Source organism: Bubalus kerabau, chromosome 2 (genome assembly GCF_029407905.1).
Source record: "Bubalus kerabau isolate K-KA32 ecotype Philippines breed swamp buffalo chromosome 2, PCC_UOA_SB_1v2, whole genome shotgun sequence".
In the NCBI taxonomy this organism is placed as follows: domain Eukaryota; kingdom Metazoa; phylum Chordata; class Mammalia; order Artiodactyla; family Bovidae; genus Bubalus; species Bubalus kerabau.
In genome coordinates this window covers 72,063,889-72,089,834 of record NC_073625.1, presented here as the reverse complement: position 1 = coordinate 72,089,834, position 25,946 = coordinate 72,063,889, and the positions used below count along the sequence as shown (strand labels likewise).

The following is a 25,946-nucleotide window of genomic DNA, read 5'->3' as shown; positions in this document are numbered from 1 at the left end:
AGTGCCCGTATCTTCAGTTGGCAAGCTGGAGACTCAAGAGAACCAATAGTGTGGTTCCAGTTTGAGTCCAGAGTCTTGAGAAACAGGGAACTTGATATTTGAAGGAGAATCAACCTTTTTGTTCTATTCAGGCCTTCATCTGATTTGATGAGAGCCACCCATGTTGGAAAAGAGAGATTTCTGCTGTTCCCAACTACTAATGCAGATATTAACCTCATCTAAAACACCCTTATAAATACATCCAGAGTAAAGCTTGACCAAATATTTGGTAACTCTGTGGCTTGGCCAAGTTAACATATAAAATTACTGATCCTACTTACTAATAGGAGTGAAAAGTGAAGAAGGGTCTTTTAGAGATAGATTGAACTTCAGGATATTCTGGCAAAAGCCACTTTTCAGAGCTACATAGTAGGCATGATCTGTGGGAGAGGGAGCTATATTTTTTCTGAGGAAAATGCCCCTAAGTAACAATGGCTTCTTTTTATAACGTTAATTATGTATAAGTCTGCTTCAGGCTTCATATCTTTCTGGAAATCAGGAAACCTGAACTGCATTGATGTATTGATCCAGAGCTCATTTTAGTAACTATATTTAACATTTCTTGTCACAAGGAAGAAACTATTTTTATTTCTACAGCCTTTTGTAAATATATATGTTGTGAAAAACCTGGCTAAACAACCACTTCCTGTTTAGAGAGAAAAAGTACATTTAACATGTATTTGAAATGCCATAGAGCAATGCTCTCAGTAATGATTTTTCAACAAACTTGTACATTTCACAAATTTATATTATAGTTCCCCTTGTGTTTCAAGGGAAAAACATTCCTCCTGTAAATTCCTTTTTCAAAAAATTAATGTTATAGAATCATAATTCTTTAGGAAATATTTTTTCTTTTTATAAGAAAAATGAAAAAAATATGTATCAACCCATCTTCAAATTATTAGACACATGAATATGATAAAGACTCAGGGTTAAATTTAATTTTATCCTAGGTCAGCCTTGTTCGCTCAAGGAATCTTTATGAAACAGTGGTTGTTTTAATCCATATCAGATACTGGACTGTGTAGGTAGGTATGTGTGTGTGCTCATGCTCAGTCATGTATGACTCTTTGCGAACCCATGGACTATATAGCCAGCCAGACTTTTCTGTCCATGGGATTTTCCAGGCAGGAATAATGGAGTGGGTTGCTGTTTACTCCTCCAGGGCATCTTCCCAACACAAGAATATAATCAGCATCTCTTGCACTGTTGGGCAGGTTCTTTACAACTGTGCCACCTGGTAAACCCTTATACAAGACACTGTGCTTTACTTATGACTGTGGCCAAGAGAGGAAATGTCTAAGTTCTTTGAGATAACACAGTGGGAAGTCAGCAATTGTAGCCCAGGCATTAAACAGCTCTTTCTACAACACGTCACATTACAATTGATTACTCCAAGAGGAACTTGGCATTTTGAGGGTCTCTGACCAGTCTCCTACCTGACCATGGTTGTGGTCAAGAACCTCATTTAGAGATGATTTGCCTTTCCTCACAATCCAATGTTCCAGAGTATTTGCTGTGCAAAGACAGGAGCTTGGACAGAGGATTTTCAATTAGGAATTTACTGACAGTTCAGAGAGAGAGAGAATACTGACTCTGATGAACAGAGGGCTGAATGATTTGCACATATAAGATGGCTTAGTGTCTTGAACCATGATTGGTTAGATTTATTCTGGAGGGGAAGCATCAGAACATTCTTAAGTATGGAAATTGAAGCTATATTGCACATGCTGGCTGTGCCACTTTCTGGCTCTTGCTTAATCTCCCTTGAAACCCAATATTATGCATTACTTAGTAATACAATATTTATTTTTTATGTAAAATATAAAATGTACTCAACTCTTCTAACTGCAAGAGTGGGATAGTTCAACCTATCCTCTTGAGCACCTTCAGGTTCAACTTACTTATGTGTGGCACTCAGGCCAACTGGATGACAGCATAGTACAAAGAAATTTATCCACAAAGTTTTTTCTTATCATATATTTAAATTAATTTTTCTGTGCTCATTTTCTGACATTTGAGGTATCTCTGTGATAGATAATTAAGTATAGTTTTGATGTGTACACAGTTGCTCAGTCTTCCCTTGTGGCTCAGTTGGTAAAGAATTTGCGTGCAATGCAGGAGCTGCTGCTGCTAAGTCACTTCAGTCGTGTCCGACTTTGTGTGACCCCATAGACAGCAGCCCACCAGGCTCCCCCATCCCGGGGATTCTCCAGGCAAGAACACTGGAGTGGGTTGCCATTTCCTTCTCCAATGCATGAAAGTGAAAAGTGAAAGTGAAGTCGCTCAGTCGTGTCCGACCCTCAGCGACCCCATGGACTGCAGCCCACCAGGGTCCTCCATCCATGGGATTTTTCCAGGCAAGAGTACTGGAGTGGGGTGCCATTGCCTTCTTCGGCAATGCAGGAGACACGGGTTCAATTCCTGGGTCAGGAAGATCCCCTGGAGAAGGAAATGGCAACCCACTCCAGTATTCTTGCCAGGAGAATCTCATGGACAGAGAAGCCTGACAGGCTACAGTCCATGGGGTCACAAGAGTCAGACACAACTTAGTGACTAAACCACCCATCACCACTCACCACCACCCAGTTGCTCAGGCATGTCCAACTCTTTGTGACCCCATAGACTGCAGCACACAAGACTCTTTTTTCCATGGGATTTCCCAGGCATGAATACTGGAGTGGGTTGCCATTTCTTCCTCTAAGGAATCTTCCTGTCCCAAGGATATAACCAGTGTCTCCTTCATCTCCTGCATTTGGGGTAAATTCTTTACCCCCGAGCCACTGGGGAAGCCCCTATAGCTTTGCTAGCTGATAACAATTACATATACATATTAGGCTGTGTACTGAAGGTCTGCTATGTCTAATCCATTAGTCATATGGATTAAAAAGAAAAAGCCTCTCCTTAAGAAAATTGTCTCCCTTGGGTATATACACTCATTTTATAACCATGTACAGTCAGTTTATTGAAAGCTGTTGAACTGGTTGTTGTCTGTTCAGACATTTTTTAATTCTAACAATAGCAAGGTCAAATAAAATCAGTAGGTAATATCATGAGGAATGTCACACTTTACGATTTGAAGATCAAATTCACTTGCACCCACTGCAAAACATCCCATTGCCTGTCTCATTAAATAATCTTCATTATATATCATTGTATTTATGGGAGAAATATTGAAGGAAAAACTTGGACATGTTCATATTTTCATCAGAGTCATCCATCACCATAATAAGTAACCAAAGTCCCTTTGAAAATAATACATCTAGCAATGCATAGATTCCAAAGAATTGACTTCTTGTGTAACACACTTTGGAATATATTAATATGAATGTTATGCTAATTTGTCTGCCTTTGACCTAGAGTTTATTTAAAATCCTAGAGGATTTTCAAGAGGCTATTACTTCATTAAATTAACTCACAAAGCAAAGCTAACTTCCACCTCTTATCTTATTAAGACAAATTAATCTGAAAAAATTATTTGAAGAATGAGTCAACACAAGCTCTATAAGAAGTATAGTTCAGTTTAAGCTTTAGTTGATATCTGCAGTAATAGTTTAAAACTAGAGTCAAATATTCTTGAATTTCATTCCCAACTTTACTACTTATAGCTTTATGTTCTTAGGTATGCTATTTATAGTATTTTAATTCCTAGTATATTCAACAATAAATTTCAGTAAATGGTAATGTCTATCTCACTGAGTGTTATAAGGATTAAATATAATAACTATCGGAGAAGGCAATGGCACCCCACTCCAGTACTCTTGCCTGGAAAATCCCATGGACGGAGGAGCCTGTAGGCTGCAGTCCTTGGGGTCGCAAAGAGTCGGACACGACTGAGCGACTTCACTTTCACTTTTCACTTTCATGCATTGGAGAAGGACATGGCAACCCACTCCAGTGTTCTTGCCTGGAGAATCCCAGGGACGGGGGAGCCTGGTGGGCTGCCGTCTATGGGGTCGCACAGAGTCAGACACGACTGAAGCGACTTAGCAGCAGCATAATAACTATATAAGGATTTATTCTCTGGCACTAAATATATAGTTATTATTAACTGTGTCTTAATTATTATTTTTAGAACATGAATTTGTAACAGGAATTGTGTAGAGAAAAATTCAAACTATTATTCAATTCAGAAATTTTCCTCTGAGGGTAATCATAATGTTTCAGCAATTTGAGAAAATGGTTTCTTTTTGAAATCTTTTAAGTATGAAATTATTAAGCATTAAGTTCAAAATATGAGCATTTTAAGATAAGTATTTATGGCAGCCTTTCACTGAATAGAATCACAATAAGTCCTATAGATTAAATGACATTTCTAACTTCATGATCCAATTTTTTAGACAGGACATAAGTAGAATAAAGCAACCATCCCATATCAAGCAGTAGCAAGTGACAAGTGATAAAGAATTTGAGATGAATGAAATCATTATGGACTTATGGAGGCAATAAATCTTAACTGTAAGTTTTAAGAAAGGATAGAATTTAAATTAATAGATTTCATAGAAATTCATAAAACTTAGATTCTTAAATATTTGGTTAAATATGAGTAAGAAATTTAAAGATGATTTTATTATGCATTTGAGAAATTAAGAATGGACTTTTTTATTTAGAATGAAATTCTTATAGGAAGGGAGAGGTTGAAAAATCTTTGGGAATTCTTGAATATTAGAAAAGATATATAACCTGACTTGGGACTTCCCTGGTGGCTTAGAGGTAAATAATCTGACTGCAATGCAGGAGACCAGAGTTAGATCCTTGGGTATGGATGATCCCCTGGACAAGGAAATGGCAACACACTCCTGTATCCTAGTTGGGAAAATACCATGGATGGAGGAGGCTGGGCAGCCACAGGGTTGCAAAGAGTCAGAAGGTACAGAGCACTTAACTTGACTTACCACACAGAAGTGTCAATTAAATTAAAGTGCAATCCTAATAAACCAATGGGAGAAGTAAAAAGATGCATATTTAAAGTTTTTCCCTTAATGATTTTTTTCGGACTGGTTTGTCATCTATTTGACATCACTTAAATAAATCTGGTCCCATCATTTCATGGGAAATAGATGGGGAAACAGTGGAAAACAGTGTCAGATTTCATTTTGGGGGGCTCCAAAATCACTGCAGATGGTGATTGCAGCCATGAAATTAAAAGACGCTTACTCCTTGGAAGGAAAGTTATGACCAACCTAGATAGCATATTCAAAAGCAGAGACATTACTTTGCCAGCAAAGGTCCATCTAGTCAAGGCTCTGGTTTTTCCAGTGGTCATGTATGGATGTGAGAGTTGGACTACTCTTGCGAGTCCCTTGGATTGCAAGGAGATTCAACCAGTCCATCCTAAAGGAGACCAGTCCTGAGTGTTCATTGGAAGGACTGATGCTGAGGCTGAAACTCCAATACTTTGGCCACCTCATGTGAAGAGTTGACTCATTGGAAAAGACCCTGATGCTGGGAGGGATTGGGGTCAGGAGAAAAAGGGGACAACAGAGGATGAGATGGCTGGATGGCATCACCGACTTGATGCACATGAGTTTAGTGAACTCCAGGAGTTGGTGATGGACAGGGAGGCCTGGCGTGCTGCGATTCATGGGGTCACAAAAAGTCGGACAACTGAGGGACTGAACTGAGCTGAAATAAATCATGCTGCTTTAATTGATTATCCAGGTATTAGCTCCTCCCCAACATATATACGGCTCTCATCTTTCCCACCCCTCTCCAATCCTTTTTCAAGTTTCCATAACAAAATAATCATTCAAAGCACATCATGCTATTTTTGGATTTACTTTACAAGACTTACCACTTACTGAAAAATTCCACTGGACATGTTTCATCTTTCTTCTGTACCACATCTCCATACCGGAGGGGAGGTTTTCTCTCTGCACTACCCCATTCCAACACACACACACACTCACACATTCTCCTTAGCTCTGCTAGCTCCTGTCTCTTTGCATCTGGTCTTTTTCACTCTTCACTTGTGCAGTACATCCATATTCTCCTCCCTTCTCAGTAATGGGCAGTGTCCTCTTCCTCTGGACTTCCAATCCCAGTCTGACACCCATGATGCCACTTTCCTCATTTTGGTGGGATTATCACAGCATTTTCTGAGCAAAGGCTGCCTTCTCTCTCTCCCTAGGGTTCTTGCTCTGGTTATAAACAAAGACAAAGATTCCTCCTAAATTATTGGATAGACACAGCAGGTAGTCAAATGCTACTAGAGATGGCTAAGTAACTAGGAAATTTTTCCTATGAATTAAGTGAAAAACAGTTACAGATTAGTATATATCATGAGGTTCCCTTTTTGGCAGAAAATATGTACATAAAATATCTGACATTTTTAGAAAATAGTTAATAGTGGTTATACTTTAAGAATGATATGGTTTTCTCTTATTTCTTATATTTACTTCTAAATTCTGTGAAGATTTTATAATATTCATATGTTAGTTTTATGAGAGAAAATAATGTTTTCATTTGATGTATAAATCAACTACATACATTGACTTAAATGATTTTAGAGTGCAAATATAGTATGCAGTTATTAATATATTTGAAAAATTATAAAGACACTGCTATTTTGTTTTGTATATAATAAATACCAGTCTTATATTTAGTACTTAAAATATACATTTGCACTGTATCCTCTATCCACCTCAAAATAAGTATTTTTCCCTATTTCATCCATAAAGAGGCACAGAACACTTAAGTGATTTGTCCAAAGTCACACAGATAGTAAATAGTAAAGCCAGAATTAAAATCAAGTTTTCTTATTGTTGTTCAGCATTATATGTGGTTGTTCCTTAGAAAGAAAATCCATTCAGCTAGAAACAAAAGATGTTTTTATGGATTTGGTAGCCAAGAGGTATTTATTGTTTACACTGCAGAAGATAGAATAGCTGAGGGAGATAGTAATCAATTTTAGGAGTTTTAAGTTTTAGGGTAATTTGATTTTTTCAGTTCATTGTGACTCTTGATTGTGTCACATGGAAATTTTTATTTTGCTGTATATACCATTGAATCAGCCTGGAGGGAATTAATCCAACTAAATGTTACAGTTATTTTCTAAAATACTGATTCCACATAAACCCAATGGGCTATGTTAAGAATCCATGAAGAATTCATTGGCATCATCAGGGTCTGCTGTGTTGCACATTGTGGCCAAATGATATCCTTATCAACATTGAAAATGTTGTTGCTGCAGTAGAAGTGGTGAGTGTATTGAAAAAGCAGGACTTTCCATCATATTGTTTGGAAGAAATTTGACTCTATGAGCTTTAGGTTTATAAACTTTTAAGTGTCAGAGGAAAGGTCATTAGGGAGCTAAAGCTAAAGAATTTCTGTTGTGTTCATTTCTGCTATGCAGCAAAATGGTTCAGTTATACAAATATACATATTATTTTTATATTCTTTTCCATTATAATTTGTCACAGGATGTTGAATATAGTTCCCTGTGCTATATAGTAGGACTTTGTTGTTTATCCACCCTATATATAATAGCTTGCATCCGCAAATCACAAACTTCCAATATTTCTCCCACCCAATCCCCTCCCTTTGGCAACCACAAGCCTGTTCTCTATGCCTGTGCGTCTGTTTACTTTGTAGAAACAGAATGATATGTTCATTTGAGTCACATTTTAGAATCCACATGTAAGTGATATCATCCAGTGTTTGTCTTTCTGATTTACTTCACTTAGTATGATAATCTCTAGGTCCATCCATGTTGTTGCAAATGGCATTATTTCATTCTTTATTATGGGTAATAGTCCCTTGTATATATGTACCACATCTTTCAATTCATCTGTCAAGAGGCACTTAAATTATTTTCATTTCTTGGATATTGTAAATAGTGCTGCTATGAACATAGAGATGCATGTGACTTTTAAAATTATAGTTCTGTCTAGGTATAGGCCCAGGAGTTGTATTTCTGTGTCATATGGCAAATGTATTTTTAGTTTTTTTGAGGAATCTTCATAATGTTTTCCATAATGGCTGTACCAATTTACATTCCCACCAACAGTGTAAGAGAGTTTCCTTTTCACTATTCCTCTTCAGTATTTGTTATTTGTAAACTTTTTAATGATGGCCATTCTGACCAGTGTGAGGGTACATTTGTAGTTTTAGGGTACTATTGTAGTTTTAATTTTCAAGTCTCTAACAATTAGTGATGATGAGCATGTTTTCTTGTGCCTATTGACCACCTGTATGCCTTCTTTGGAAAGATGTCCATTTATATCTTCTGCCATTTTTAAATTTTTTTTTATTGAATTGTTTGTATATTTTGGAAAGTAAGTCCTGCTGGTTTCATCAATTACAAATGATTGCTCCCATTCTGTGGGTTGTTTTTTCATTTTATTTATAGTGTCCTTTTCTGTACAGAAGCCTGTAAATTTGATTAGATTCCATTTGTTTATTTTTACTTTTATAACAGTATTATCTTCTGTGAACTAAATTAAAACTATCCTAACAGTTCTCCAATGCTCTCGAACTTCTGGTCTTTGTGATCTGAGTTTACATTATGAAGGAAAGGAACTAAATTTATAAAAGAGAAACAGGAAAGGAAAGAAGAAAAAGTAATATGGCAAGATTCCAGTGGAAACAAGAAGAGATAGCATATAGAATAGAGATGGAGAAGTTTCTGTTCTCTGTGCACTGTTCTCAGAAATGGCTAGAAAATGGTAACAATGAGTTCAGAGGAGCAGTCGGTCAATATAATCTGACACATATGTTTCCAAAAGTCACCAGCTATCTTAGAAGACTATAGTTTCTCTCAGAAAAGAGCAAGAGAGAAGGACAGAGACAAACAGGGAGAGAGGGATTTTAAGGCATTGACTTACCCAGTTATGGAGACTGGCAAATCTGCAGGGCAGTTTGGCAGTCCAGAAAACCAGGGAAGAGTTGATATGGCAACTCAAGTTCAAGGGCAGACTGAGGAGGCCAAATTCTCTCTTGTTTGGGAACCTCAGTCTTGTTTTCCTTTAGGCCTTCAATTTATTGGCTGAAGCCCATCCACATTATGGAGGGTGATATGCTTTACTAAAAGTCTACTAATTTAAATGTTATCCTCATTTAAAATATCTCATAGCAGCATCCCGACTTACACTTGACCAACTACTGTGACCTAACCAAGGTGACACATAAAATTGACCATCACACAAAATACTACAATAAATGTAACAGATTTATCTTGGAAAAAACAAAAAATTTACTTTTAGAAGTAGATGTTGGAAAGTTACAGCTTGAGAGTTACTGTGAAGTGGTGGAAGGAGGTTTACCTAACTTTGGCCAGAAAGGAGCGATGCCAGAGGTGGATGAATGTGGCTCATAACACAATGGGGTAACTGAGCTGGCAGATGTTGGAGGTGTGTCTGTGGGTGCATTTGATTTATTTCAGTGCGGCTCTATTCAACTCAGTGCAGCTTTCTATGCTTACCTAGTGTTTCTTATGAATGAAATCATGCACTAGGGAACCTAAAATTTGTTCTGCTTAAATTGTTTCTTAATGTGTCAATTGTGTTGGAAAAAACTCTCACTTTAAAAACAAAAATAACTGCATTTAAATTTATGGTGCTAGGCTGGGGAGAATGAATAGAATTACCAGGAGAGTCGGACACGACTGAGCGACTGATCTGATCTGATCTGATCTGATGCTACCATCAATGTTCCTTGCAAAGGAGTCTAACTACTTTGCTGAATGAGAAAGTGATGGGCAGGAGAATCCAAAAATATATAGAGGTCTGCCTCAGGCACACTAGATACTGAGTAGGCAGTCAGTAAAGATTTATTGAATGACTGTGTAACAGAGTAAACAAAGGAATTCTTATAGTGAATAGAAATTGAAGTGATTTTTGCATCAGGCAGTAGAATTCTAAGTTGGCATTGATTGCTTACCTGAGTTAAAAAGAAGATCATTGCATTGATCCAAGGTAGAAGATCGTGAACATCCTGGTAAGACGCAGAACTGATACACTGTATATATGTAAGGATAATGAAATAAAGGAAGTAAGAAAGGAAATAAACTTAGGAGGAAGAATAACAGAGAGAAAGAGATGGGCAGAGAGCATGAGAGGTGTGAAAGCAAGAGACATCCTGATGAGCACAAGAAGCTCCAGTGGAGCTGAAGGATGCCCAGCTGAAAGCTTTTGAACCAGTAGCCTGTAAATGGCATCACAGACTTACCATACTTCATAGCTCTAGCTCCAGTAGTGATGTTCAACCCTTTGTTGGGGACTGTGGCCATTTATATGATTCCTGTTTTGGTCAGCTTTGTCTAGAAAATTGGGTGGGAGTGAGCCCATCATGGAAATACTCCAGCTGAAAGGTGAGGAGGAAATTAGCATTTTCTATTTGCCGCCCAAGTACCATGAAAATCATAAGCAATCAAATTAGATTAATGTAGCCAAGCTCTTCCTAACAATTTGAACTGTAAAACAGTGGAATGGGCTGCTACATTGCAAAGTATGATATGTACCTTCACCTAAGACCAGAGTACACATTAGTGTTGCCATTGCTTTTGTTGTTATTAGTTTTATTATCAATAAGATGTTGTCAAAAGTAGTCTTTTATTACTGGAGAGATCAGATTCTATGTTCCTTAAGGAAAAAGTGAAATCACCTCTGATTTTTATGTTTTATGGTCTTATTAAATAATTGAATCACAGAAAAACTTAAATAGTTTATTGAATTTTATTTGTCCTTACTTGCCCATGTACATATATGTACCTGACAGTTTGGTTACTTGGAGACAATTTATTATATATATGAAATCAAATTTAAGAGAACATTTTCAGATTTCTACAGGTAGCCTGAAGAGCTGCATTTAAAGAACATCCACAATTATTGAACTGTTAGCAAGCACTGCTTTACTCCTCTATGGCTTACTTAGCATCAATAATTTCCACCTAACTGGATGATAGACCCCAGGTCTTGTTATAATATTACTTCCCCAAAATGTGAAGTTAAAAAAAAAAAAACCTCAATTTCACTTTGCTAGAAACTGTAATTTTCAAACTTTAGAATCTATAAGAATCATATAGGACATTTACTTAAAGATTCAGAGTCCCTAGCCCTGGTCCTGGAAATATATATTTTTTAGTAGATTTGGGGTAAGAAGCAGGATTTGTGTTTGAATCAACACTGTAGAGATTCCAATGCAGACAATCTGTGGGTCACAGTTTGAGAAATAGTGGCCTGGAATGATCAATTCTACCAGTTGATCAATTTGGTCATGTCAGTATGACTGATTAATTTTTCATTCAATCAACTCATTTGAAGTGAAAGATAAGTTAAATCAAATGACACTCTGGTTATAAGCATAAACAAAACTTCATTGTATGGCATTAGATCAATATTTTAACTTTTCAGCATCTCAGTTTCTGGATCTATAAAATTGTAACTATATTTCCTCACTATGTTCTTTAAAAGAAGAACTATTAAAATATTACAAAACAAGTTTTAAATGTGAAGACTTAATGGCAGAATACTCTCAATGTATTATGGAAATTAAATAATTAGTATGAGTGGAATTGATTTCAGTGTTATGTAAAAGTACATGTTTCTATGCTACAAGGAGTAGCTTGAATTCTGATATGATTTGATCTACTATTTTTATACTGAATATGCATTACTGGAAATAGGTCACAGCAGGAAGACAGATTAAGGCAGTTTAAAGGAAAATAGAAACTGTAGAAACTATAAAAAATAAATTTGCAATTACAATAAGAAAGCAGAGCTGTCTCTTTTTCTTTGTTTACTCAGCAGCCAATATAATCATTCTCGATTTCACATACACGTTAACCCTTGCATCTCCTGACGTCTTCTTTCACATTCTTAAAAGAAAGGCAGCATATTTCTTCTGGTTTTAATACTGGAGCAAAGTGTGTTTAGCACTATGAGCAAATGTAGGGCCAAATAGACCATAAATATTAAACTTAATAAAGCATAACCCCCTACTATTGTAATTGAAGGTTAAGACCAAAAAGAAAAAAAATAAAAGAGGAGACAGAGAAGATAAAACAAGTAAATATGAGAGAATATGAGTGAATAAATATGAAAAAACATAGTGTTTTAATGGATGACTATTAAAGTATAATCATGAATTACATTTCGTGATTATTGATATTTTGATAGTTCAGACTTTAAACTTTGTATTAGAATTCACAATTGCCTACCACACAGCTCTTCCTTCATACCATTCCAGCCCCATTTTCTTTGTTGTTCCTCTGATATACTCCTCAAGCTCTTGTCTCAAGATCCTTGAACTTGATCTTTCCCTTCCTGTATCACACTTCTCCCAAATACCTACATGGTTCACTTTCATACTTTCATCAGATCCTTCTAAAATATCTCCATAGTAAAATATCTCCACCTTCCTTGAACTCTCTCTCTAAAATCACATCTCAGAATTTTTGGCAGGGGGTCCTGTGTTTTCTAAGGGAGCTTTGGCTTTCTTCAAAATATTGTTCTAAGATAAATAAGGAAGAGTGCTTCACCCATAAATGACAGTCTGCCTCATATTCTGAGGCTCCGAGAGAAAACTGGGTCAATAATGTTGATGAAGGCCATCTACTGGAGAATGAGAAATGATGCAAATACATCACAATAAGGCCTCATAGTCACTGCTGCTACTCTGGAAAACTCCTCCAGTCTGAACATTAAGACCAGGTGATATCTAAGAGAGGCTATCATGACAATGTGGTGATAGCAAATGCCCTTAGTTAAGGTGGTATATGCTTAGTCGCTCTGTTGTGTCTAACTCTTTGTGACCCTTTGGATTGTAGCTTGCTAGGCTACTCTGTCCATGGGATTTTTCAGGCAAGATTACTAGATTACTGAGTGGATTACCATTTCCTCCTCCAGGGATCATCCTGACCATGTCTGCTGTGTCTCCTGCATTGCAGGCAGATTCTTTACCCTCTGAGCCATCAGGGAAGCCTAATTAAGATGGACTCCTTGACATAAAGTTTAAGTCAAGCCTGAATCAGCCCAAAGGAGTAAACACTATAGCTCTAGCTGAAAGCAATGTGGCTGTAGTTGTTGAGTTGAGGTGTCCCTGAAACTGACATAGATGGTGGCAATAACAATGACCTTGATTTTTAATGTAAACCTTTGGATGGACAGACAGTATTTAACATTTTGGGGTTTTTTTTGTTTGTTTGTTGTTGTTGTTGTTTTTAATTGAGTGGCCAGCAGTCCCAGTTCAGCTCAAAATCACAAGTAAATGTTCCATGCTATTTTGTCCATTAAGGATGCTATAACAAAATACTACAAACTTGACTTATAAGCAACAGAAACTTATTTTTCATCATCTGGAGACTGGAAGTTTGTTATCAGAGTGCTAGTTTGGTCAAGGGGCAGGCCCCCTTCCAGTTTGAAGACTTGTGATAATGTCCCAGCATGGTGAAATGGTCTCAAGAACACTAATCCCATTCATGAGGGCCCACCTTCATGACTTAAACACCTCCCAATACCTTTTAATAAGTCCTTATACTTTCACATTGAGCATTAGGATTTCAATATATGATTTGGGGTGGGTACAAATATTTAGGCAATTGTACACATGCATATGCTTAATGGCATAGAAACACTTTTTACTCCCTAACTCTTCAATCCAAACTTAGCTGCTTTATACATAAAGATGATTGAAAAGAGGCTAAAATCTCTCTGACCCCAAGAATGGACCCATCGGATCCCTTAATCATCCATTGGATATGCTGGGAACTTCCAGGAAGGGAGGAACTCATTTATGATTCTGTTGGATACAAGTGCTAAAGTCACCATGCCATCAGGCCCTGTAGTAAGACCATCTTCTTTCAACTGATGGGGAAAGGAGGCTAAGGAGGCCTGTGAATGAGACAATTTGAGCCTATTCAGTGTGCTAATGTCATTTCTACTACTGAAATGTATAATGGTTCTCCATTCTTGAAGAAAATGGTAGTTGGACTTATATCAACTACTTATGATTGCTCCTCAATCCATCTCTCAGTCTTTTCCTGAGTGGCCCAACAGAAATTGTATAGACTCTCAGGAGAGGAAAAAATTTAGAACTTTGATTAAGGTTATAAATATAACAAGCATAATAGAGATGCAGGATGCTCACATAGCAATCTTACATGACCAATCCAAGGGAGCTGGAGGATTATGATTAGTTCAATAGAGTTGCTTCTCTGGGCTTCTGGTTCAAGATGGCAGAGTAGAAGGACATACACTTAGAACACTGAAACTGCAACTAGCTATTGAACAGCCATCAGCAGGAGGATGCTGGAACCCACCAAAAAATGATTCCCCATGCCCAAAAACAAATAAGAAGCTACAATGAGATGGTACAAGGGGCACAATCATGATAAAAACAAATCCCATACCCACTGGGTGGGTGACTCACAAACTGGAGAATAACAACACCAAAGAAGTTTTCCCACCATTGTGAAGATTCTGAGCCCCACATCAGACTTCACAACCTGGGGATCTGGCAAAGGGACTGGGAATGCCCAGGGAATCTGATCTTGAAATCTAGCAGAATTTGATCGTAAGACTTCCACAGGACTGGAGGAAACAGAGATTCCACTCTTGGAGGGCAAAACAAAATCTTGCTCACACCAAGACCCAGAGGAAAGAAGCACTGATGCCACAAGAGACTGAACCAGACCTATCTGCTAGTGTTGGAGGGTCTTCTGTGGAGGCATTGGTTGGCAGTGGCTCATCACAGGGACAGGGGAACTGGTAGCAGCAGTACTGGAAGTTTTCCCTTGGCATAAGTCCCCTTGAAGGTTGCCATTAACCCTACTATAGAACCTGTAGATCCCAGGGCTGGGTCACCTCGGGCCAAGCAATTTACAGGGAGGGAGCACAATTCTACTCATCAGAAGATAATTGGATTAAAACATTACTGAGCAAGGTCCTATCCACCAAAGCATGACATAGTTTTTCCCATCTAGTCCCTCCCATCAGGAAGCTTACACACACCTCTTAGCCTCCTCCACCAGAGGACAGACAGAAGAAGCAAGAACAACAATTGCTCAGGCTAGAATGAAAGCCATATTATGGAAAATTATCAGGATAAAAAAGTAGAGAGTTAAATCCTAGAGCAAGGAACACGATAAAATCCCAGAAAGACAACTAAATGAAGTGGAGATAGGCAACTTTCCTGAAAAAGAATTCAGAATAATGATAATGAAGATGACCCAGGATCTCAGAAGCAGAATTGAAAAGATGCAAAAAATGTTTACCAAAGACTTAGAAGAACCAAAGAAGAAACAAATAGAGATGAACAAGTTTTTAGAAAAATTAATAGGAAAATAAATGAGGCAGAGGAATGGATAAGTGACCTGGAGGACAGAATGCTGGAAATCACTGGTGCAGAATAGACTATGGAAAAAAAATATGAAAAAAAAAAAAAAGAAGAAAGCCTAAGAGACCTCTGGAACAATTTTAAACCCACCAACATTCATATTATAGGGGTCCCAGAAGGAGAAGAGAGAGAGAAAGGACCTGAGCAAATATTTGAAGAGATAATAGTTGAAAACTTCTCTATCACTGGAAAGAAGTCAGCCAAGTCCAGGAAGCACAGAGTCCTAGGCAGGATAAACCCAAGGAGCGCAATAAGACAGACAGTAATCAAACTGACAAAAGTTAAAGACAAAGATAAAATATTAAAAACAACAAATAACATACAGGGAATCTCCCAAAAGATTATCAGCTGATTTCTCAACAGAACCTCTACAAGCAAGAATGGAATGGTATGATATATTTAAAGTGATGAAAGGAAAGAGCCTATAACCAAAAATACTCTACCCAGCAAGACTTGTTCAGAGTTGATGGAGAAATCAAAAGCTTTACAAACAAGCAAAAGTTAAGAGAGTTCAGCACCACCATACCAGCTTTACAACAAATGCTAAAGGAACTTTTCTTGGCAGAAAACACAAGAGAAGGAAAAGACCTACACAAAAGAAGCCCAAAACAATTAATAAAATTGTAATAGGATAGTGTTAGTCACTCGGTTAGGTCTGACTCTTTTTGGCCCCACTGACTGTAGCCCGCCAGGCTCCTCTGTCCATGGAATTCTCCAGGCAAGAGGGCTGGAGTGGGTGGCCGTTCCCTTCTCCACGGGATCTTCCTAACCCAGGGATGGAACCTGCGTCTCCTGCATTGAAGGCAGATTCTTTACCATCTGAGCTACCATACACATCATAACTACTTTAAATGGAAAATGCACCAACCAAAAGATGTAGACTGGCTGGGCAGACGAAAATATGCATGTATGCACTCCCAATTACTACACCACTCTATTTACCCTCCAAATTGTATGTAATTATTTTATATTGTTAGGTTAATTATGTTTCCATTATGGTTTGCAATTGTAATTATCTTTATTTTCCTCTGGCTATCAATTATGAAAACTCATAAACATCTTTTACTATTGTGATTATGTGACTATCATTTGTTTAATACCATTGTATCATGATTGGTGAACAGAAGATAATAGAATTCTATATCACTAAAGCTACCATTTAATAGAAAAACCTGCAATCACATTTTAAAAATCCAGATTCATATCAGAATCATCTTGAATTTTTTTGAAGAATACAAATGTCTCTTATTGCTTTTTCTCTCCAAAGCTCCAGATGTATTTCTAATGAGCATCTATGTTTAGAAACAACTAGACCATTTGATGATATTTATCTAGCTTGTTTTATTTTTTCTATTTCATATTCAGTGCTCCTATTTCAGTTAGTTTATGTTTTCAGTTTCTCTCTCTTTTTTTTCCTTTGATGTTCTTTCTCAAGCCTTTATCAAGTGTAGTAGAGATTTTTGTATATATATCAATATATATATATATCAGATCAGATCAGATCAGTCACTCAGTCATGTCCAACTCTTTGCGACCCCATGAATTGCAGCAGGCCAGGCCTCCCTGTCCATCATCAACTCCTGGAGTTCACTCAGACTCACGTCCATCGAGTCAGTCATGCCATCCAGCCATCTCATCCTCTGTCGTCCCCTTCTCCTCCTGCCCCCAATCCCTCCCAGAGTCTTTTCCAATGAGTCAACTCTTCGCATGAGGTGGCCAAAGTACTGGAGTTTCAGCTTTAGCATCATTCCTTCCAAAGAAATCTCAGGGCTAATCTCCTTCAGAAAGGACTGGTTAGATCTCCTTGCAGTCCAAGGGACTCTCAAGAGTCTTCTCCAACACCACAGTTCAAAAACATCAATTCTTCGGCGCTCAGTCTTCTTCACAGTCCAACTCTCACATCCACACATGACCCCAGGAAAAACCATAGCCTTGACTAGACGAACCTTTGTCGGCAAAGTAATGTCTCTGCTTTTCAATATGCTATCTAGGTTGGTCATAACTTTCCTTCCAAGGAGTAAGCATCTTTTAATTTCATGCCTGCAGTCACCATCTGCAGTGATTTTGGAGCCCAGAAAAATAAAGTCTGACACTGTTTCCAACTGTTTCCCCATCTATTTCCCACGAAGCGATGGGACCAGATGCCATGATCTTCGTTTTCTGAATGTTGAACTTTAAGCCAACTTTTTCACTCTCCTCTTTCACTTTCATCATGAATGATTATCATCATTCAAGAGGCTTTTGAGTTCCTCTTCACTTTCTGCCATAAGGGTGGTGTCACCTGCATATCTGAGGTTATTGATATTTCTCTCGGCAATCTTGATTCCAGCTTGTGCTTCTTCCAGCCCAGCATTTCTCATGATGTACTCTGCATATAAGTTAAATAAACAGGGTGACAATATACAGCCTTGACGTACTCCTTTTCCTATTTGGAACCAGTCCGTTGCTCCATATCCAGTTCTAACTATTGCTTCCTGACCTGCATACAAATTTCTCAAGAGGCAAATCAGGTGGTCTGGTATTCCCATCTCTTTCAGAATTTCCCACAGTTTATTGTGATCCACACAGTGAAAGGCTTCGGCATAGTCAATAAAGCAGAAATAGATGTTTTTCTGGAACTCTCTTGCTTTTTCCATGATCCAGCGGATGTTGGCAATTTGATTTCTGGTTCCTCTGCCTTTTCTAAAAACAACTTGAACATCAGGAAGTTCGTGGTTCACATATTGCTGAAGCCTGGCTTGGAGATTTTTGAGCATTACTTTACTAGCATGTGAGATGAGTGCAATTGTGCGGTAGTTTGATCATTCTTTGGCATTGCCTTTCTTTGGGATTGGAAGGAAAACTGACCTTTTCCAGGCCTGTGGCCACTGCTGAGTTTTCCAAATTTGCTGGCATATTGAGTGCAGCACTTTCACACCATCATCTTTCAGGATTTGGAATAGTTCAACTGGAATTCCATCACCTCCACTAGCTTTGTTCGTAGTGATGCTTTCTAAGGCCCACTTGACTTCACATTCCAGGATGCCTGGCTCTAGGTCAGTGATTACACCATCGTGATTATCTGGGTCGTGAAGATCTTTTTTGTACAGGTCTTCTGTGTATTCTTGCCATCTCTTCTTAATATCTTCTGCTTCTGTTAGCTCCATACCATTTCTGTCCTTTATCGAGCCCATCTTTGCATGAAATGTTCCTTTGGTATCTCTGATTTTCTTGAAGAGATCCCTAGTCTTTCCCATTCTGTTGTTTTCCTCTATTTCTTTGCATTGATTGCTGAAGAAGGCTTTCTTATCTCTTCTTGCTATTCTTTGGAACTCTGCATTCAAATGCTTATCTCTTTCCTTTTCTCCTTTGCTTTTCGCTTCTCTTCTTTTCACAGCTATGTGTAAGGCCTCCCCAGACAGTCATTTTGCTTTGTTGCATTTCTTTTCCATGGGGATGGTCTTGATCCCTGTCTCCTCTACAATGTCACCAACCTCATTCCATAGTTCATCAGGCACTCTATCAGATCTAGGCCCTTAAATCTATTTCTCACTTCCACTATATAATCATAAAGGATTTGATTTAGATCATACCTGAATGATCTAGTGGCTTTCCCTACTTTCTTCAATTTAAATCTGAATTTGGCAATACGGAGTTCATGGTCTGAGCCACAGTCAGCTCCTGGTCTTGTTTTTGCTGACTGTATAGAGCTTCTCCATCTTTGGCTGCAAAGAATATAATCAATCTGATTTCAGTGTTGACCATCCAGTATGTATTATATAATATATATTTTAGAAAACATAAATTTTTACCTAGCTAAAAAGTTTATGACATTTTGATTCCACTTGTTTGACTTATTACATATAGAGTGCTAGATTTCTAATTTATATTCACCCAAAACTTTGATTAGTTCTATGTACTTTGGCATCTAATATTATTGCTAAAAGTCTGGAAAGTTTATTATCTTTGTGATTAAAAAAAAAATACATTGAATGAGGCTTGAAACTTCTAATCCAATTCTTAGAATGTAAAGAAACACTATTGTAAAAAAAATACTGCAAAAATTAATTAATAATTTTATTAATTAATACTGTTAATACTCATTTTGTTCAACTTTCACATAATTTAATGCTAGTGTCCATTATTAGTTTTCATACCTTATTCAAGATTCTATGTTATTTTTAATTGCATTGATCAGCTTCAGCTACATGCAACAAATTCTGGTAAATTCTCTTTTCACTTTTATTCTATTACAGATATTTCTATTTTCTTGTTATGGCTTCTTAGATACACCCATAATTTAAAAATGAGCATTTAGTTTCCAAATATATGAAGTATTTAAAGTATCATTGATATTAATTTCCAATTTTGATATTAATCTCTTATTTAAATGCTTTCTTCTTGCAATCTCTGTGTTCTTTCAGTCCTCTACTTTATTGTTAAAGCCTAATTTAGGCTTTCAATGACTAAGCCAAAGATCTCTCTTAGTAAATAACACATTGTCATTGAATATGTGTGGGTTATTTTCAAATATCTTTTGATATTGATTTCTAAGATAATTCCTCAGTGATAAGAGAACAGACTCTGTGTGATTTCAATACCTTTAGACCATCAAGTTTTTGCACCTAGTCTTATGTCTCTGGATATGTTGCAATTTATAGTTTATAGTCCATGGTAGCTTGAATAGAATTTGTATCTTGCTGTTTTGTGAAAATTGTATAAATCTTAACTATGTTGAACTGGTTCATAGTGTTTTTCAGATCTACTATATCCTTCTACTTCTCTGTATATTATTCTATTAATTTTTGAGAGTTGGATATTGAAACTGCAACTAAAAATCTTAATTTATCTACTTAAAAAATAATTATAATATATAATGGAACTATATATAACTTTGTTCTATATTTTCTAAGTCTCCTGTAAACATGTTATTATATTTTCATAATTTAAGAAGTTTTTTTTTAAAAAAAGGTAAAAAATAAAGTTGCTTCTCCTATAGACCCAACTATTTTAGCCACAGTGGTTGTACATATAGTGTGTTTCACAGACTGATGGTGCTTGATATTACTGTCTTGGACATTGCTGGTGCCTTCTTTTCTGTTTTACTAGCACCAAGGATCAAGATCAATTCACAGTTATCAGCATTGGTTTTACACGGAGCATGGTCATCAGAAAACCACTTAATGGTCTTAAGTAGGAAAGAAATATGAACAGATAACTGAGGGACAAGATTCTCAGTAAAGTGGAAAGTTCAGTGATGGTGGGGAGATTGATACAAAGGTCCTACAGGTCCACCTTATTCAGGATATGAATGAATGTGGCTCAGTTATGCATGTGCATTTGGTCTCTATATGCATGTGCTCAAAGGTCTCCATAAGTAATGCCACAAGCTTTAAAATTAATCCAGGTCACCTCATATTTGCATTCTTCAGAGAATATCTACCACTTGTTTTCTTCTTTCTTGTATCTTTAATCCTACCTCACTATACCTGCTTCTCCAGGCTTAGCTCCAAACCAAAAACATGGCCTTCCCTCCCCCCCTCCCCCTACCCAATTTGACCTGGGTGCTTTTATTCCCAGACAATTCTTTTTGGTACTGTTTTTTGTTGTTGTTTTGTTATTACCCTCAGTCTAGCTCACAAACATTCATGCTTGCTCTTATAGGCCTTTCTCTCTGAAAATATGGTTAGACTAAGAAGAGAGGTAGTGACATCAGAATTAAGGCAACAGAAGTAGGAATGGAAAGAAGGAGACATGTTGCTGCTTTCATACTGATGTACTGAAATGAATAAACCACAGTTAGAAAACAGATATGGGGAAGAAGAGAACAGGGAGGATGCAAAATGACTTCCAGTATTCCAGCTCTAGTGCTTAATACACCATGGTGTCATTTTCTGAGACTGAAAATACAGAAGAAAGAATGGGGGGAAGGTGGTTAGTTTAGTTTTGACCTATGAGAATAAACAGGCTTACATAGTCTTCTCCCTTAGCTATGATTATTCCTGTCACAAGATGTACTAAGAGCTATACATTTTCTGCAAGGGCACAGTTATTTTTAAGATAGACAAGAAAATTGTAAAAGAAACCTACTTGAGAGGACTATTCTTGACCCACTCTGTGGCCAGAGTTTTGTTCCTTGAGGTAATCTAGTTATGTGCCTTTTATGAATCTATCTGTTCCTTGAACTTAGAAATATAGCAAGGTTATCCAAAGATAAATTATTCATTAAGCCTTTTATTTTCCCAAAAGCACCTTATGTAGGGCAAGAATGGTTTCCACTAAAACAATAATTCATGATGTGATATTTACTTGACTTTGATGTCTTTGTAGCATATCTCCTTAGCACCTATGACACTGACCTAAACAACCTTGCTTGAAATTGTGAACAGCACTTGAATGACAGGAAATACTTTCTCTAAATACTTATCTCTCAGTAAAAGCAGCTTAATGATTTTGAAGGAAAACCAGATTTTTTTTTCTCAAATCAATTTTCCATGTTTTATTTATTAATTCAATAACTATTAATTATGCACTTACCATGTTTCTTCATGTCTAAGCCCTAATTTTTATCAGTAACCCCTCTATTCTTCTATCTATTGTTTCTCTATTTTAATTAATCAATTCTTCCTCAGGCTCTCAATTCATTTTATGTGCTGCTTTGACTAGAGCATTGTGTGGCCTTTCCTCCTACCCAGTGAGTGGTCTAGAACTTCCTTGGGAGCAGGGGCTCTAGCTTTTGAGATTCACGCATACTCATCAAGACTCTTCAGTTATAGGTCAAAGGCAGAAATACAAGTCAAATTATTTTAAGAAGAAACATAGAACAAGTAAGTAAATTTTGCCTCACCTAAGGTGAAGACCAAGGTATATAAATTATTTTCTGTTATGGATAGATTTAAGTACATGTGAAATGACATGACTCTATATCTTCATCTCTCGACTCTCTCTCTACCTGAATGATCTTAATCATTATGTATAAGATGTCAATAGAAAAACTGATCCATAGAATCCAGAGGGAGAAATATATTCTGGGCTAGGAGGTTTAGAGAAGGGTCAGGGATCAAGACATGCTTTGAATAATATTCTAGATATTACTCTTACTTTAAAGTATCTATAACAAACTCAATTACCTTAAGGAATTGTATTCACTTATCTAACAGGGAAATATCAGGGAGAATGTGATTTCAGACACAGTTGCTTTTAAGATTCATACAAAATCAACAGAACTCTCTAATTTCTCAGCTCTGTTTCCTTTTACTTTTTGGTTTCATGTCTCCTTCTGCAAACAGATTTCCTCCATGTGGCTGGTGGAGGTTGCTATTCCCATCAGCCACAATTTCACATTCTACCAACTTAGCCCATGTGGAAAAGAAAGTATCACTCTTATTTTCATATCTCAGGTTTTAGAAACACTCAGATTGGCCTTAGTTTGGTCAAGCAGTCATCTCTGAACAAACCACGGTGTCTAAGACAATCCATGACTTGGTAAGCCTGAATTACATTCAACCTTGGGAACAAAAGATTTAAGATGGGGAAAAACAAAACAAAACATTCCACAGTCCCAAATCCACCAAAATGTGTGGCATATCTGTAGAGAGAGAACAGTTGAATAGACTGTCCAGGTAGAATATTGGCATGCTCAAAGTATTAAACAGTTCAATAAATATTTTTTAAGTCTACCTTTGTCAGATGTTATGCTAAGTGCTGAGACTAAAAAGATGAGTAAGAAACAGTACCTACCTCGATGCAACAAGTTTTCTCTTTATAGCTATAGCCTTAAGACATGTTTATAGCACAACATGGCAAAACAAATATATATATATATATATATATATATATATATATATATACTCAGGACATTGGGGATACCACGTGGGCACCTAATCCATGTGGCTGAGGCAAGACTATAGAGAAGTCAGGTAAGACTTCTTGGAGAAAGTGATTTCTGACCTGAATTAGAAAAGCTGAATCAGAATTTGCTGGAAGACGACCTGGAGATAGTAGAGGGTGTGTGGTTATAAATAATAACACTATTGGTATAACTCTGCATGGTGTACAAGTAAGAGCAGGAGAGGAAAAGGCCTGGAAAGATAATCAGGGGACTAATATGCTGTTAGACTTTACCTCATAAGGAATGTATTAGGAGGAGAAGTGACTAGGCCAGACTGTTCTTTACACATATCATTTTGACAACTCTGAAGAAAGAGAGAACAAATGAAATAACAATTGGATAAAAAGTATGGTATGCCAAGCCAGAGAAGAAGGCCTGAGATAGTATGAAGACAGTAGAAATGGACAAGACAAAGATTAGGAAGATATTTACAGGAATAAATTGACAGGACTGAAGGACAGGGAAGCCTTGTGAATTGCAGTCCTTGGAGCTGCAAAGAGTTGGACATGACTGAAGAACTGAACAAGACAAGACTGATTTCCTGGATATGGGAAGTGAGGGAGAAGAACCAAAAATGTCTTCCAGAGTACCAGCCAAAAATATTGGTTGGCTATTGGAGGAATAACCAGGTAAAGTGTGATGAGTTTGATGCATTGTAGACCATCTAGGCAGAACAAGATATTCAGCATTATTTTGGATGAGTCTGAATTCAAGGTAAAATCTCAGTTGGAAATACAGAAATATGACTTAACACTATGTAAAAAATGAGTGAGTTTACTCAGGGAGAACCTGTGTAGTAGGTCAATGATGGATTGAGGAAGAGAGGAATACTATCATTAAAGGTATGGATAGAAGGCATCTATCCATAGGATAGATGTAGGAAGAGTCAGAGGACACATTAAAAACAATAGCAACAACTGAAGAATGCAGTATCAAAAGACCATAGAATAGAAAATTTGAAGTGAGGATAATTAGTATTAAAGTAAGCAGAGAGATACATGAAATAAGATTCATACAATGTTTGATGATTAGAACTAGAAAACCCTATTAAAGCCCCATTGAGGTTATTTTGGAGGCTAAGAATATATATTCTTTTCTTTACAGCTGTGTGATTTCCTAGCAGTACTTAACCACCTTGATTGCAGTTTTGCTGGGAAGAGGAAAAAATAAAATAAAAAGAACACATACTTCTACTACTAAGTCACTTCAGTCATGTCCGACTCCTAGCAACCCCATGGACTGCAGCCTACCAGGCTCTTCCGCCCATGGGATTTTCCAGGCAAGAGTACTGGAGTGGGTTGCCACTGCCTTCTCCAAAAAAGGGTACATAGGAAGGTACAGATGGTAAAGAATCTACCTACAATGCAGGAGACTGGGGATCATTCCCAGGATCTGGAAGATCCCCTGGAGAAGTGAATGGCTACCCACTCCAGTATTCTTGCCAGGAGAATTCTATGGATAGAGGAGCCTGGTGGACTACAGTCCATGGGATCTCAAAGAGTCGGACATGACTGAGCAACTAACACTTTCACAGGATAAAAATACGATAGGAGGAAGAGGAACTTTGAGGAAGCAGATAGAATGTAATGATGATATGACTATGATGTGAAGCTACTCACATAGTAGTTGGCTTGAAATGTGGTTCCTCGAGATAAAATAACAGAGCAGAAAGGATTGCAAAGCTGGACAGGACTGAGTGACTAACACTTTCACATTTGCTTTTCAGGAAGGTATAAAAATAAAGATAGGCATGCTTCTCTATAGCTTGGCTTTAGTTCATATAAGCAAACTGAGGTCCAAGCTAAATATGAATGCAATAGAGGCTAAAAGAAAACTGAGAGACCATAGAGCTTATAAAGTGCTCACAGAGAATAGAATGGAAAATGGAGAGGACAAAGTATTAAAGGTTCCTATGAGGTCCTTAAGATTGGGGGTGGAGTAGGGAAGAACTCAGAAGTTGAGCAGGAAGACAGATGAATGGTGGCAAGGAAGTGGGCTATTTGAGTTTCAGATTCAGAACAGTGCCTTAGATGAAAGTGGCCCAGGGCATGCAGAGAAGTGAAGCCACTGAATTTAAGAAGCTGTAGAAATCTCAAGGTGAGTTTATCCGATTGTGTACACATAGAAATAAAAATATCTTTGAGAGAGAGCAAAGAAGTTCTACTAGACTGCGAAAGTAAAGTCACTCAGTCGTGTTCGACTCTTTGTGACCCCATGGGCTGTAGCTTACCAGGCTCTTCCGTCCATGGGATTTTCCAGGCAAGAGTACTGTATTACGTTGCCGTTTCCTTCTCCAGGGGATCTTCCCGACCCAGGGATTGAACCCACGTCTTCCTCACTCCGGGTAGACGCTTTACCGTCTGAGCCACCAGGGAAGCTCACTAGAGCTGGCCCCAAAGTCTTTGATAAATGAAGAGAAGAGAATGGAATTTTGTTGGGTAATGGCAGAAAGAAAGAGACCACATATAGGACTTCTTCAGTTCAGTTCAGTTCAGTCGCTCAGTCCTGTCCGACTCTTTCCGACCCCATGAATCGCAGCACGCCAGGCCTCCCTGTCCATCACCAACTCCCGGAGTTCACTCAGACTCACGTCCATCGAGTCAGTGATGCCATCCAGCCATCTCATCCTCTGTCGTCCCCTTCTCCTCCTGCCCCCAATCCCTTCCAGATTCAGAGTCTAATCCAATGAGTCAACTCTTCACAT

At 37.6% G+C, this 25,946-nt stretch overlaps 1 long non-coding RNA gene across 1 annotated transcript; it reads right to left on the bottom strand.

The window, feature by feature from the left end:
- Positions 1 to 5,870: 5,870 nt before the first annotated feature.
- On the bottom strand, positions 5,871 to 10,343 carry LOC129644763 (uncharacterized). Its single transcript, XR_008710969.1, has 3 exons — positions 10,207 to 10,343; positions 9,919 to 9,996; positions 5,871 to 6,179 (listed from the first exon to the last, which is right to left on the bottom strand). It is a non-coding gene; the product is annotated as an uncharacterized LOC129644763 (long non-coding RNA).
- Positions 10,344 to 25,946: the final 15,603 nt, after the last annotated feature.